The 16,088-nt window shown below is 43.6% G+C and overlaps 1 protein-coding gene and 1 long non-coding RNA gene across 4 annotated transcripts in view; one reads left to right on the forward strand and one right to left on the reverse strand.

The window, feature by feature from the left end:
• Positions 1 to 16,088, forward strand: part of ESRRB (estrogen related receptor beta) — a 127,696-nt gene that overhangs the window by 50,643 nt on the left and 60,965 nt on the right. The gene's annotated exons all lie outside the window — the stretch shown is intronic.
• LOC107053519 overlaps positions 277 to 16,088 on the reverse strand; it is a 182,685-nt gene continuing 166,873 nt past the window's right edge. Inside the window, exon 10 of the long non-coding RNA XR_005860464.2 lies at positions 277 to 16,061. This is a non-coding gene — a long non-coding RNA (uncharacterized LOC107053519). The remainder of the gene's footprint in view (positions 16,062 to 16,088) is intronic.

Consider the following 16,088-nt stretch of genomic DNA (forward strand, 5'->3'; position numbering starts at 1 on the left):
CCGTGACCCGGCGCGCCTCCGTCTCGCCGCGGCGATAGGAGCGGGAGGGTGCGGGCAGGTGCCGCGAGGGAGCGCCGGGAGTCGGTGCGCGGGGCCGACGCTTTATTTCCCCGTAACTTCTCCCTCTAACGCTTCATCTCCTAGGAACGGGCTGACGCTGAGCGCTGGCAGTCCAGTCTGCGCAGTTGTACTTCCCGTCGGTGCTAGGATTTTTATTACGTGAATTCTTAGGCGCCTATAAGGAGATACGTATAAAATTACAGAAAGTGGATCCGCTAAAAATACTGTCGCGAATTTTTTTTTTCTGTTGTTGTTGTTATTGTTGCAACAAAACTCGTATTTTGACCCGAAATCTCCTTCGGAAAAGGAGTTCGCTCTGCGGGGTGCCTGCCCGGGGCAGAGCGGAGCGGCGGGGCTGGCGGCAGCATCCCGAGCCGGGACCGCTGGCAGCCACCTCAGCACCTGCCGCTGCTCTTTGTATCCTGCGCGGAGCGGTGCCCGATAACGCTGCGTTCAGAGCCACGTTAACGTGTTAAGTTTGGTTTGATCCTTTCGGGGAAGTTAGGAAACAAGGCACAATCTTCTCAGCGTTTGCATCCAGCTCAGCGGAGTCATTCAGTTCCATGTGCGTGTCTCCCCTCCGATAAATCTCCCCGAGCGGAGTCCCCTTTTGTGTTTTCATGTTAATCTGTGTGTCACCTACACGGGTTCTGTGGTGTCATCGGGAGGGGGTAGGGGCTAGGAGTGAGGTCATTTGCCGCCTTTATGGTGTTTGTTTTAAGAACACATTCTATTATTAAAATTAAAACACTTAAAACCAACCAAGCCCACGGTGATGCTGACCTCTCTTTCCTCATTACAGCTGTCCTTTATCCATCTGTCTGTCTCGCTTGCTGATATTGTGTGTCCTTACGCTCATTTCTCCCTACTTTAATCCCCCACTTCCAGCAGTTTCATTAAAATGTGACTTCGAATTGTTGATAGAAATTAATAGTCCAACCCGTGTGATTTTTCTTTTCCCCACCGCTTCACTTTGGCTGCTCCGTTCTGAATTAGAAATAAACAAACAGTTTCTTGAGGGAAATGTGTTCTCTGTGCTTCTGGGAGTCTTCTGATGTTAAGGCAAAAATACGAAGTGCATTTACCTTCATTAAAATCATACAAACAAACACAAAACAACAGAATAAAATGCCACGGTCAAAAGGTATATCATTATCTCTTGCTACAGTGTCTCTTAACTTTTTTCCTTTTATTTGTTCTACTTTTGGAATTGAGAAAAGAAACTCCAGCAGCGTGAAAGCAGTAAGAAGGGATCTGCACGTTGGATTGCTGTCCCTGTGCTATGTCACCAGGGGCTCTCGGGCAGCTCCCAGCTCAGGAACGGTGCCCTCCTGCGTTCCCAACCCTTTGGCCACCCAGCATGCAGGTGAAGGCGGCCCTGGGGAAGTGCCGCTGAGCCCCCACGGCTTTGCAGTCGGCAGATCTGCTCTTTGTGATGAGAAATGTCGTCGTGCTTGGTTGAGAGGAGTGCTTGATGTGTCTGTGCGTGCCAGCTAGCTGCCATCCGAACACTGATGAGGTCCGGGGAGGGCGACCAAGAAATACCATTTTAAATATCTCAATCAATTTTGTTGTTTGTTTGTTTAATTAAAGGAGTGCAGTGATGAAGTGGGGAAGTATGGCTAAGTCTGGGAAAAGTTGGTGAGAGAAGGAAAAGGTGCGAGAAGCCCTAAACCATGGAAAAATTAAAGTGTGTGCAGTGTGTCGGTTATTGCTTGGGTTTACGTTCTGGTGTTGTTAGGGTTAGATTTTGGCTTGCGTTCTTGTAGCTGAGGATAAGAGTTGACCCAATACATACTTCTTGAGCCGCTTCTTTTTCCATTGTAACGCAATTATTTATGAACGTATTGGGTAAATACAGGTATTGTCATTGTGCTTGTATTACTAGCTGGTTGTGTGAGCATATCGTCCTTTTTGTTCTGAGTGAGCCTTCTTTCTGACTGTTAACCACTGAAAAAGATTTCCATAGTTATTTTCCTTTAAAAAAATGCTTTTAATTATGTGGGCAGCATTTGTTGTCAAATTAAACCTTAATTTAAGAGTGAATTTTAAAATACTGCAGGCTGCCTCCTCTTGTTTTGTTGCCTGCTAAGCTATAGGAGAAAATGTGAGGAAGGATAGAATGTGGCTGGAGAAGGAGCTGTAGTCACTCAATAGGGGATCCATACAGTTACCTGGAAACTGTATTTCACCTTGCAACTACGGAGGGAGACGATGACCAAGGCAAAGGAGAGGAAAGGTGACTCCCTTCACCTTGGAGTTTAAGGGGAGCTTAATATTTGTAATGCACTCAAAAGTGAACAAAAATGAACAAGAGAATGGAATTCATTACCCCTCATCACACTCTTAAGGTTTTGGATTTGTCTTCCTGAAGCAGTGAAAGTTCCCTTTCCTCTGCCCATGTGTGCAGGTCTGAGCGATCGCACCGGGAACCCAGGATGTTCCGTTTGGTGGGCTGAGTGCTTTCCCTCAGCACAGGGTCTTGCAGTGAGAGTAAGGAAATACTGATTCCTGATACTGACCCTCTGTTTTTGACCCTGTGCATCCTATGGCAGTGTACGTGTTTGGTTCCTTGTACAGGAATCCGCGCTTTGGTGACTGCTTTCTGCCTTCTGGTACTGACCTTTGGGAGAATTATTCCTGGGGTTGGTGATACAGCACCGAGGGAGAACCTTTTGCGTGACTTCCAGTTGTGAAGCTAACAAAGGCAGTGATTTGTACCTGCAGTTTGTCTGTCAGGTGAGGCGTATGGCGAGAATACATTAGTTACACTGTACTGACAGTGTCTGTCTGCAGTACAGCGGGAAGGGAGCGCGCTTACAGGCACCGGGAGCAGCACCCAGACAGACAAAATAGGTGATGATATTCACACAAACGTGTGTGCGTATATAAATATGTATATGGAGTTATATGCACGTACGTAGGTACGGTACACTGAATATCAGCATCGTGTATCTCTTATATGCAAACCTAAGGCTGTTTCAAAGGGGACAGCTTTACTTCTATGTATTAACTTCCATGTCCCAGAGATTTTTTTCTGCCTAGCTATAGCTGCCACAAGAATTACTGACAGGACTGCAAAATTGCCATCTCTGTTTCTAATTAATATTCTCCATGACAGACAGAAACTGACCAAGTAACCATAATGAAGGGAAAATAAAAATCATTGGCAAATAAGGGCATGCTGCCAGATGCTATGTCTCTTACACTGTTTCCTCTGATGTACAAGAAAGACACATGAGTCACTGATCCGATAAAAATGAAAATTATTTTATGGACAGAAAGGAAAAGCTGAAAGGAATATCTGATACGTTTGATAGAGGGACGGGAAGGTATAACATTGGAATTTTAAGTCAATGAAACGGCAAATTCTGGATCCTGTAGCAGGGAATTGACAAAGTTGTTGTCACTGACTGTAATGCACAGACTGAGGAAATGTGACTTAATTTGAGAGGTTACTGGAAATGTCCGTATTCTGTGAATGGGAGGAAATCTGAGTCAGAGAAGCTGAATGCAGCGGTCTGGTCTGAGTGTCTCTGAAAGTCTGGGGCAGGGAGGAGTTGTTAACTGGGGAGCGTGGGGAGGGAGTTGTGTGCTTTACTGACAGAATAAACTGCAAAACCTCTGTAAGGGAAGCAGCCTGGTTGCTGGGTTCCTGCAGAACAGGGTCTTGGTGTACTGTGCCTATTGAGCACGAGGCTGATGAGGAAATTGGTACCTTGACGACATTTGTATTAACTTTTCCCTCCTTTTCCAATTCCACTTGTGAAAGTAAAGATGGTCTAATCATTATCAATTATTGAGAAATATGGAAAGATCAATATATTTTAAAAAGTAGGATTTTTTTTTTCATTGTATTGATTTGAAGTAATCAATAAATATTGCATTTAGCCTGAGAGGGGAAAGACTTTGGAGAGATTGCATCAGAGAAAGTTGCTGTGACAGAGATTTCACATCCCGTTTTCTCCCTTTCCAAGGGATCGCTGCTGTATCCCCCGTGCCCTTCTTGCCGCTGTTCCCCAGCCCCATCTCGGCTCTGTTACCACCGCTCAGAATTTCTTGTCATTTGAAATATCCTGTATTTTCCCAGTAACAACAGCTCAACAAGAAGTTCTGTGCATTGTGTCCATGAGTCTCTTTCCCAAATCTGCCGGGGCTCAAAGGACACGAGTGCTTTTACGGACTCGAAGAAGGGAGACAGGAAAAGACTTCATCCTGAGACCGGTGGACTTCACAGTTTTTGTTCTGAGCGCGGTAGAATTTCTTTGGAGTTTGAAATAACAAAGAGAATTTTAGAGGAAGAAATAGTAAAAGTAGAAACAGATGCTGGCACAGCTTGGGTATAAAAGCCAAAATGCTATCCCCAGCTTTTCCTTCTAATTCCTGCTCCTTGGGCTGAGAATTGAGGTTCGTAGCAGCAGCCAGTGTTTCGAGGCAGTAGCTCTGCTGCAGACTGTGGAGACTGGGCAATTCTTCCCAGTAACACCTATGGTTTTATTCTGTGGATCTCCTGCTGTTAACTTTACAGCCGGAACAGTACGGAATTTTTAGTTTGTGCACTGAGAGGAAGAAAATGTAGCATCTGTCCGGACCCCAGCACTGCGCTTTCTAGGTAATGCTGCTGCTATAGAAGCTGGGGGGCTGGAGGGGGAAAGCGGGATTGGAGCTTTAACAGAAACCTACAGATCAGATGGTTGGTTGTTTAGTGAATGGACTTAACAAAGGCAATATTAGCAGTGCTTGTTTTTGGTGACCCTGCTGGAGATAGGGAAACCTTGATTTCTTTCGGCCATCCCTGTATCGGTTGCGTTTGAGTTCTGAATGTAGTCATCCCTACGCAGCTTACATGTGCAGAGTGCTTGGTGCCTGTCATCAGGAACAGAATTTAGTATTATTTATTGCTAATAGTTATTGATCTGATAAGTTTTACTCTTCAGGAATTAAACTGCTGTAATGTACCCTGCGTCTGTTTCATCCTTGCTGTGCTCCTCTCCCCAGCCTTGCCCTGTCCCCTCGGAGCAGTAGCGATGCCCACAGAATGCACCTTGCAGCTGGAGCACGGCGTGCTTTCATTCTGCCCGTGCTCGTGAGCGTGGCTGCTGGCTGTGGCTGCCCAGGAGGAGAACGTGCCTGCTCAAGGTGGAACGCACTGTATAATAATATATTTGTCATGTTTGTAATTGCAAATGTAATTAGCAAACAAGCTCTGGGGGATTGAGGAAACTTTCACTGCACATCATTTGACCCTCTCTTGACTGGACGGGAGCTTGTGTGCTGCTGTTAACCCTTGCTGATCTGGCAAAGAAATGCTCCTTTTTGTCTGACTGCAGCTAAGTTTGCTGTTTGGTAGGTGTCTTTTTGTCCCTTATTTTTTATTTTTTTGCTGTGAGCAGCTTTGTACCGACATTTGCTAATACCTTATTTTATTGTGATGGCAAGTGCTTACGTTCCTCCTGCGGCACACGCACTAATATTTCCTCTCCTAGCACTTCTGACAGTCTGGAAAGCATTCTGCAATGCCCTTTGTGAAGAGCACTGTGTACCAGTAAGTGCTTTTGCATACTGAGCTGTTCAGTGCATTCCTATCACCACAGGCAACGTTACTATTCAGTGCCCCTTGCACTTCGCAAAGACAACTTGCGAAAGGCAGGTGGCAAGCTGTTATCACACAACCTGCGATGGCTCTGTGTCCCTGCTGAGCTGGAATTTTCTTGCACTCCCTTTCTGAATGGGGGAGGAAAAAATGGATGAGAAGTCCTGTTCATTTTGTGGGATCCCAGCAAATCTCCACCTAGTCACCCTTCGGCTGACTTTAGTCGCCCTACAAAGAATATTCCTGCCCCGTAAGGATTTATTTAGCGAACAATGCAGAATCCATTCATAAAATCACAAACTTATGCGTGTGTGAAGAAAAGAGGACTCTTTTGCCTTTTCAGGCAAATATCACCTCATTTCTTTTTCAAGATGGGACTTAAATTGCAATAAAATGACGATAATAGGACTGTCCTGGTTTTGGACACGGTTTTATTTATTCCTGTGTTGTTGTGTTTGTGAAAGGAAAGAGACGTAGAGTAGACATAGGTAGCCATTTTCATACAATTTTTGCCATGGCTGTAAGGACATCTCACAAATACTGCATCCCGTTGGAAGCTTAGAAGGTAAATGAAATCTGTTCTAATTTGTTCTTGGTAGAGTAAGAGAAACTGATGAGAACCCTTTGCTTCAGTCCAGATTTTCCTTCTCTGTTCCTGAAGATGATGTTGGATTTACTGCGTATTTAAGGGTCACCTATGTTTCTTGAATTAGAAAAGCCCGTATTGTGAAAGACTGAAGTGTGTCCAGGACCTCCAGCTTAGAGTATGCTGCATAACAGGAGACAATTTCTCATCATAGCACCTTTTGTTTTGAATTGATTGTGTGTGTTTTACTGCAGCTGGTTTTACCTGACGATTTCTTGTTGCTCTGTGTCTGCTCTCCTGAAAGGCTCCTTGTAGGTATGGCATATTTAGAAGTGTTATTTTCTAATTTTTCCCCCTTTTTCTCCTGGCACCTTAAAGTTCCCTTTAGTAATAACGGCCCTCAATCTCCGGTGATGGAGCCGTCATTGTGAACAATGCTGGTGAGCGTATTGTCTCGCTGTCCTTTCACTCAAGAGAAAGGTCAAAAGAACAGCTTTAAAAAAAAAAAATGTTCAGTTCTCCTGTTATGATTTTGCATATGGAGATGATCGTTTTTAGAATGTGCAAGCACTTGGGTGAAAACAAGGCAGAAATATGATGTTCCATGTTGCCGCTGGTGCATTCTTAAAAACATACTGACACGAGCAATCGCATTCCAGGTTTCTCACTGAGATTTATGTAATTTTGTGTATTAAAAAAAAAAATACTATGTAATTATTGTTTGACAGATTGTGTTTTTCTGAAGTCTTATGTGTAGTTTTTGTTTTTATTGGGTTAGTCTGACAACTTGCTCATTCTCAGCAATGCTGTTTGTTTCCCGGCCGTAAAAAATACACCTATCTCCATGAGATTCTCACATATCTGACAGCATAGCAGTGGAGAACAGAGTGTTACTGGTTTCAAGGACTTGATTTCAAATTCTTTTTGGTGCCCAGAACCACAATTAACCTATGTACATTTTAATGTATACATTTCCTTTATCCTCTGCTTTTTACTTTTTAAATCAATCGTTGACCTATGAGGTGGTTCTGAGGAGTTGCGGTGTTTTTGTTTCTGGACCACGTATGGCGTGCAAATGCTGTCTGGTTTTAAACGGTTCAGAAAGTGCTGCAGAGGAAGGAGTAGAAGAGATTTAATTTGGGACACAAATTCTGTTCTTCCACAGCCCTTTTTCAGACACGCAGGGTGCTGCTTCTACATTTTGCCTCCGAGTTTGATTCTATTTCTTTTAGTTGCTATATTTCTATTGATAGAGGTTTTTAGGTCATTTTTGTCAGCTGGAGGGGTAATGGTGCAGAGAGAGGCTGAAAACATTCTCCTGTGAAAGTAAAAGCCTTGGTGCCTATTTCCTGACACAGTTTCTGATATCAGGCTGATGGCGGTGCAGAGGTGTCTGGATGGAGCAGGGCTCTCCGTGCACCCGACTGTTGAGCAGTGACTTCCAAGCGGTGCTGTGCAGCAGCAGTGCAGTGTGCCCAGGGACCAGGGCAGGGAGCGGGCGCAGCAGCTGGCACAGTGAACACACAGCCAGGGAAATCCTGACACGGGCACTCGTGTCGCAGTGCTTGGGCTTCTTGAAGGATGTCAACTTTGCTTCTTGAAGCTTTTTTTTTGCTGTAGTAGATTGTAGCAAATGTGACCTTTTGAAAATGACGGTTCAGTGTATTGATGTGTCTGTATGTATGTATTACTTTACATAGGTGATGCCAGATGCGTCTCCCGCAGAATAATTGATGCGAGTTGCGTAGTGGCACCAAGCATGCTGTAGAGGTCTAGAATGAACCCAGCTACGACAGAAACAGTTTGTTTGCGTACAGAGATCTGTAAGTGCAGGGACATATGTATATCAGGCTATATGTGTCCATGCTTATTTTTAAAATAAATGTGCACACTATAAGTTAACGGAAAAAAAGACGTAGGAAGTATAGAACTTTATATATAGCAGTTCATTCTATGTGTTGTTACGCTGGAATAGTTATCTGTGCAAAGTCTCCCATACGCAAGTTTCTCTGCATGTGGTTGTGTATTTGTGTGTGTAAAAATGGGCAAATGCATAAAAATTCAGGATAGATGTGTTGGTCTTCATCACAAGGTCATCCTGAGTATTGGTTAATTAAAGTTTGTAAATCTTTTGATAGCCGTGCATGGAAGGTGTTCTGTAAGAGCAGAATGCCATCCAAGTATGCCATACGCACTATTTGTGCTCAAATAAATACTTGGCGCTTTTGTTGCAACTTAATAGACATAATAGTGAGTATTTAGGGTTAGGTGCTGTCAAACAACTGGCAATAGATGCTCTGTTTATAAACCAATACATGTCAGAATGTGTGATTTTTAAAGGTAAGCAAAGGTTTTCTTTGAATAAAATGCCGTGGAGGAATTTGAAAAACAGTTTGCAAGGCACAGATCCAGCTATAAAGATAAAGCTGGGCTCCTGTGGCATAACCAGAGAAGTCAGGTGTTTGGAATGTTGTTTGTTCAATTTTTGGCTATTTTGGAAACTTTTTTTTTCTTTTTGATGTGTTTTTGTTTTTGCAGGACACAGAATGTAGGTTGTTTCCTTTATGGAATTCCTTGCTTTGGAAATTGTTTGATGGGATGTGCTTTGTGGTTTTTCCAATAACTACAGTGTTTCTGATTATTCTCTTTTTTGTTCCTTTGGTTGTATTTTTTTTTAAATTAGAACAAAGCAGTTGCTTTTCTTCTAGCAGTTATAGCTGGGGAACTGTCATTGCAGAAGAAGCTGTAAGCCCTAACTAATCAGTTAATACTACAGACCATCTCTGTAGGAATCTCCCCATTTGAGTTCATGTTCTAATATGGACTTATTTTTATAACTATCGACCAATTCAGTTCCATAGCTATTTTTAAGAGCGTATTTATGAAAGAAAGACCAAAAGCTCATGCAGTACACCGATGTAGTATTTGTGCACTTTTAATGCACTCGTATTCCTTAGAATTTTTGCCTAGGTGTTTAGGGAAAAATAGATGCAGCTTCTCCCCCTCAGCTGTTTGTTGAAAGAAAAAACAAAAACCTGCTTTCGGATGGTCTGCTTTTTTAGCATACTGTTTCTTTGCCTCGATCTCTGCAAGATGTTATACATTCAATTCTGTTGGAGCAAGAGTTAAAAATTAATTCATGAATAATAAAAACCAATCAGTCTTGTTGAGTTTAAGAAGGATTAGAAGAAGGGTTTTTGTACAGAAGCAGTTATATATCTTGGTGCTGATATTGTTGGACTAATAGATATTGTACTAGCTCCTGTTGGTTATCTGATAAAGGTAGCTGATTTGCAAATAGGATTGTTATCCCGATGAATAACGAGTCTAATATTGGATGGATTAAAAGAGGCTGGGTGGTTGGTGTCTATTATAAGTTCTTGACTCCCTCTCAGGAGATAATTTATTATTTATTTGATTCAGAAATCTGTAGATTGAAAAGGGACCAGGTAAATACCATATGTGAATGGTTTGTGATGCTTTCCTATGGCTGGCATTTTCAAGGAAGGCACCAAATTGCACGGAGCTTCAGCTTGCCTCTGGTGGTTAGCTGACCGTAGCACAGTATTCAGTACAGACATCAGGCTGTTCGATGCTGAAAGCAGGTAGCTGGCACAAAGTGGGCACAGGAAAACTCATTATTCCCTTGAGACAGAGGAAGAATTTACAGCCAAAATTTTCTGATGCTAAACTTCACCCTGTTCTCAGAGAAATCTGCTGTGCAACACCTCTGTGAGGAAGCAGAGGGGTGAAGACTTCATTTAAAAAAAAAAAAAAGAAAGAAATTTTAGTGCTAAAGTTAGAGGTTAAGAGAAACCAGTGGACGTAGGTGGCTTGTTTCAGCAACAGTGCTTGAGCCTGATATGGGCTACATGAAGAAGATGGGATATCTGGGTAGAGAAGGAGGAGGCCAGTGGGCAAGAGGAGATGTGGATGAATCCTTTCAAATACCTACTCCAGAAGAAATTCCCAGAACTATACAGCCTTGGTGGGAAAAACATCTTGAAGAGACAATTTCACCTCCTTTAAGAGAACTTTGCTGTCACACTGAAGAGCCTCAGCATCTCCATCTTTCAGCTGTTTGGGGAAAACATGCAAACATGGATCCTCGGGAGGTTAACAACACTGATATGCAGCCTGCAGGTGACTTGCCTGTTCAATGTGGGTATAAATAAAGGCAGCACAGATAGAACTGTCCTTTGAAAGGAGAATAGATTGACTTTCCTCATTGGAGGATGGCTAGAGGCTTTACCTCCACCTGTCCGTGGCTGCAGTGCAGGTGGGAGCTGACAGAGCTCAGCAGCCATGTGCAGGGCCCTACCCAACAGTACTGCACATTGCTGCTCGGGGGCTGTGGGGCTGGGTGGGACCAACCATCACACCTTTCTTTTCACAGCCTGGCTCTTTAGAAACATTCAGATTATTTTGTCCTCTAAAAAGTATACGTGGGTTTCTCCTGGGCACCTTGGCGGTGCTCTTATTGCTGTATTAGGAGAGTGTTGCCATCTTCATGGATTTTTTTTGAAGCCTCTGAGGAGACTTTGTGACATTCCTCACAGGTCATATCCTGCAAACTCTGTTCCTCATCCTGCGAATACAGTGTTTGGAAGCTGTCACCGTGATGTCCACCAAGGAGTGATTCTCCTGGCTATGGAGATCTCATTGTAAAGAAGCTTGATTAGGAGAGGAAAAACGTAGCTTCCCATCATAGTCCCTTGCAGCCTTTGAGAAATACATTACCATCTTTATGAGTGCATCTCTGATGTGTTTACTTCTTTTGATGTGTTTGTTTCTTTTGACATGTTTGTTTCCTAAATGAAGCAATCGCATGATTTTCTTCATATTTGAGCCTATCAAACCATTTTCTGCTGTCTTAAAGTATCTGGTTTGTCAGTCTGTCCCTAATAATGTGACACCTAGACATTCTAGATTCATCGAGGTTAAACCTCTGTGAAGGAGCAGTATTCCCTACCTGGTTCATGGGCAGTGTATTGTGACATCTTGTGTAGGTGATGAGCAGTTGGGAGAGTAACTGGGTCATCAGGATCTGAATTGTGGGGCTACTGCAGCCTGTGTTAAGAATCCACAGATGGTACTTTGGCTTGAAATTCATAACCGCTTCATTGAGAGCATCAATTCTGTCTCATCAGGAGATACGGGAGTTTATGTAGCTAATTTCTCACCGAGTCTAGAATGTACCTTGTCTGCATTGTATACTATTAATATCACCATACTTGTTTGAAATAGTCTCTTTATCTTTTTCCTTACTAGTAAGTGGCTTTATATGATTGTTTTCTTAACAGGGTAAATGAAAAGCAGTGAGCAACAATTAAGTGCAGATTTAAAAGAGAGTAATCCATTCATTTTTGGATTGCCTTGTTTTGACCTCTGGCCCCAGTCCTCAGTGTCTCTTGTTTCTTCTGGTACAGTGACATTGGAGTGGTCTCACTGCATCTTTGATACATCACCAGTATGAGAGTTAGGATAAAGGTTTGCCACTTTTCATGATGTGGACTACTGAGCCATTAAAAAAAAAAACAAAAAAAAAACCACCTTTGATATCATAGAGAAAAATCTTTGAGGAGGAAATCAGATTAAAAAAACTTCTACAATGATAGAAAACCTTCTGCCTGTAACAATACAGGCAGTACTTGCTGCCTGCCTTCTAGGAGCAACTGCTGTGCTCATACGTTCTCTTTCACTTGCAGCAATAGGTAATTTATATCAGGTCACTTCATCATCTGAAAGCAACTAACAACCATGAAATGTTGTCAGTGTTGTTGAAGGAAGAGGCTGGTGTTAAGAATTTATATGGGAAACGAGACAAGCAGAAGCCACAAGATGAAGAAGCCATCTACAAGCTTCAAGCATGTTTGGGAACTTTCTTTTAAAACTGTCTTCTAAGGTGCTTTGGATCTCAATTGTCTGTCATTTATACTTAAGTGACAAGTAACTGTCAAATTCAGGTGGCATATGGAAAGTGTGAAACTGGCACAGCATTAATATTAGGCCATTCAACTCAACATCACAGGAAATATATAAGAACTGATATAAGAGATTGTATTGAAGGGGAAAATAAACAATAAAACCCTACAGCTTTGTATGGGTGTCATTTTCCTCATCTAAGACTGCCAGGTGCTGCTAGTGCCTCAGATCACTGGCTACTTCCTTCAGAGTTCAAGTTTTATGCTTCCAATGCATGAAATTATTCTTTCAGCCCTTTGGGAATAATTTGGAGTTTGTTGGGGAAGGCTGCATAGTGGTAATTGGGGAGCAGTTTGATGCATTGCTAAAATGCACAGAGGACAAAATGCCAAATGAGGTGTGAGAGGAGGTGAAGTGTGAACTTGCTGAAGTTGCAAAGAATATTATTGGGATAAAAACACAGCAGAGAAGAGTGAAAGAGGTCTCCAAAGAAGCATTCCAGCATGTGGAGAATTCCAGAGAGCTCTAGATGAGAATGTCCTTTGCCAAATTTGAGAAGATGAAACCTGTGGAAGAAGAAGGCCTGTGCGAAGGAAAAAGGAGACTAGAACAAGACAACTGTTCAGACCTGAACCTTGTTTCAAGCTCTTTTTAAAAAATATATGTAAATGCCATCAAACTCAACAGCAATTACATCTTTATGACAATAGAAAAAACAGAGAAAAAAATGGAAGGCAAATGTAACTGTGCCTTAAGCAAAAGCTCCCTGATATTCACCTGTGGGTAGGGAATATAACACCATCTGATTCTGTAGTATTGTTAAAACTCTGATGCTGCTAGGAAATGTGTAAAGCAATGTCAGGCAGTGTCCTGCTGCTCTAGACTGGAGATCCAAAGGAGAGTTGATGGTGCGGCATGATCCTTGAGCATGTTGGGTTGTAAACAGTATCCTTCTACTGTGAGCTGTGTTTGTCTGGAGATGGTGAGCTGGAGGGGAGAAAAGCAAGGATAACACCTGGGTCATGAAGCTTGAGCTCACACTGTGACAGAGCAATGGTGAATGAAAAGCCGAAGATAGCAGTCACTGTGTGTGTCTTGCCTTAGCTAAGGTTTCTTTCTGCAGCATAGTAGGAAAAGTGTATTTCTCACCACTTTTCTCATTTAAACTACTGAATGTGCACTGAAAATATAGAACCATTTCTTCCCGCAGTAAGCTGGAATTTGGATACAGGAGCTTTAAGGGAAGGGTGGATGACAGGGAGAGAAAAAAAAAATTCTAGCATATGTGTAGGTTTGTTCTGCTAAAATTAAAATTGAATGAGGATTTGCCTAAAAATTGGGGTCAAACCTTGCAAAACTACTGCTGTGTTTCTCTCTCACCTTTTTAATTCAACAGGCACTGTATGACCATTTGACTGGAAATGGGCTTTCCTTCAATTTTGTGGACTCTTTCTTTGTCTCTCCGCCACAAAGGGAAAGTGAGGCAATGTCCTTGTGAGGCGAGGAAGAGGCACACATGCAAAGACTGCCCATGCCAGCACACAGGGTCCCTCCCACCTGACAGCCCTTCAGTGTCCTCTGTTGCTGGCTGAGAGCAGAGCCTGCTGCAAGCACCTATTGCGGGGAACCTGAGAGCTGGGTGGTGTGAGGGGCAAACTGCACAGGGTGGAGTAGGGAAATAGGGCAGCAGGATCTTTCAGAGGGCAGAGCAGCTTTGAAATGGTGCTTTTGACATTGGGAAGAGCTGCTGTGTGTAATGTCATGGGGCCTGAGGAAAGTGAACTGTTCCCGTGGGATGAGGAGATTTATTACAGTGTATTTAGCATCCCTGCAACTACAGAAGGAAGATGCACATCAGCAGCTGGTAGGAGGCCTGTGCGGCTCTTCTGCTCCAAGGGAGCGGAGAAGGCAGAAACAGTGCGGTGGGGTGGGAGACCTGTGCAGCCTTGGGTGTGAATTAGAGCAACAGTGACTTAGTGTGAAAGAAGGAATAGCTCAGGTGTACTTTTTGGTGTGATAGAAATATTATAGAATAACCCTGGGAGAAAAAACATCTCACATTCAATGAGCTGGAAAAGGAGGAAACTGAGGACTACAACCAATTTGTAAAGATTTTTCTGGCTCATTCTACAGGCTGTTGCTGGTTTCAAGTCTTAGTGCTGTGTTGCAGGATTACCGAGCACTACCTGTTGCCTCCTTGTTAAATGGTGCTTTGGAGAGGTGGACCGAACAGCATTTGTTGTAATTTTAATGGATGGGGAGTAAAATAGGGCTGAAGAGGAGAGTCTAGCGTCTCAGTTTTGGTAGAGCTAATCTGTGATGTTGCGCAAGCAGGATTGTTGCTTGTCTCCTCTTTATTTAGGGATTTAAAGGTGCAAAGTGAAAGACCTTCACAGGAAATAGGCAGAAGGTGAACCCTGTTTCCATGCAGAAATGCTGTACCTCTGTGAGACGCGTCCTTTCTTTGATGTGCGTTGTCACAATCCCTTATCCCTCAGAAGGACAAGGACACAGCTTTTGCTTCCAGATGTGGTGATGGAGTAAATACTGCTGTGTGGCCAAAGGGGCCTGTTAGCCTCCAGGAGACACCAACCAGCAGCACTCAGAAAAATTAACAGTGGTAAAAGTACATTATACAATTCATCAATCTTTTGTTTTCAACACCGAATCAATGCTGCTTGGGGCACGTGAGTTACAGCAGGGTCAGCACTTCCATTAGGAGATCTCTGGTTCCCCACCCTGACCTGTCCCAGGAGCACGGCAAGATGGCTGCCGGCTGTGGGTGCAGTGCAGCCTGGCCTAGCGGTGTGCGGCTGAGAGCAGCCCTTTGCCTCCAGGCAGTGAAAAACCAGAGGCCGTTAGGTACGAGTGAAAAAATTGTAAGTTTCCTCAGTGTCAGCACAGGACGGTTCTGGTTTTAAAAATGAAATATGGCAGCTAATTAATCTAGATCACAGCTTAATCGCCTGTGGTGGGTTTAAAAAAAAAAACATTTTTGTGTGAACTTAGCACTCATGAAAGTGCGAAGCTGATATTACTGCACCACCCGAAGCGCTGCTCGGGTAACCTGCCTCGTGCTGGCTCTGCTCGTGCCACTCTGCAGTGGCCGGCACAAGCTGCTGCTGTCCCCTCTGGATCTGGCCATGTGTCTGTCTCTCTGTGCAGCCCCATAAACCCAGTGTGCTGAGCTCCTCCCCAACTGCATTCGGACTTGGACAGCTTTGCAGTCTCCCCAAGGACAATACCAGGAATGCCTCTTCCCAGGGCTGGGCTGCGGCATGCTGCCTGCTGCGAGAGGTGTGCTGAGAGGTGTGCTGCCCTGAGGCCTGGCACGAGTAGAGAAAGCAGGGAGGAGGCACCAAGGCAGAGAGATCAGAAAATCAAGAGAATAAAGGCTTTGCTAGTTCTGTTTTTTCCCCTAGCCCAGCAGCAAGCTAGGATTGGGAAAAAGAAAAGCAATATGCACAATCTTATTGACTGTGAGTGCATTTATGTTTTAGGAAGATTTTGAAATGGCAGTGTGAGTCCTTCATTGTGCATCTCACCCATCGTTAGTGAGCTGCTCTCTGTCAGTGCTTCTAGTAGTGCAGGTCTTGTAGAGGGAAGTGTTGTGGGTGCTGGCTGTGAGGCAGTGTCAACCAGTCCGTTGTGAAGTGAGGCATGGAGAAAGGCAGGTGCATGTTGGAAAGGTGCTCAAAACAGATGGATCAGGCTGGTGATGGATCACCAAAAGAGCTAGCATGATCTGAGGAGAAACTGTCTATTAAATCTTGTGAAATGGCTTAAAAATAATCCATCAGCAAAGCGGCTGCTTTCTGTTCTCTTCAGTCAGCTTTTCCAGTAGGAGTCTCTTCTGTTAGGAGACCTAGAGTTGTTGCCGACATCTCAGCTTGGCACCTGTAGTGGCATTGCAGTATTGGTTGT

Source organism: Gallus gallus, chromosome 5 (assembly GCF_016699485.2).
Source record: "Gallus gallus isolate bGalGal1 chromosome 5, bGalGal1.mat.broiler.GRCg7b, whole genome shotgun sequence".
Classification (NCBI taxonomy): Eukaryota; Metazoa; Chordata; class Aves; order Galliformes; family Phasianidae; genus Gallus; species Gallus gallus.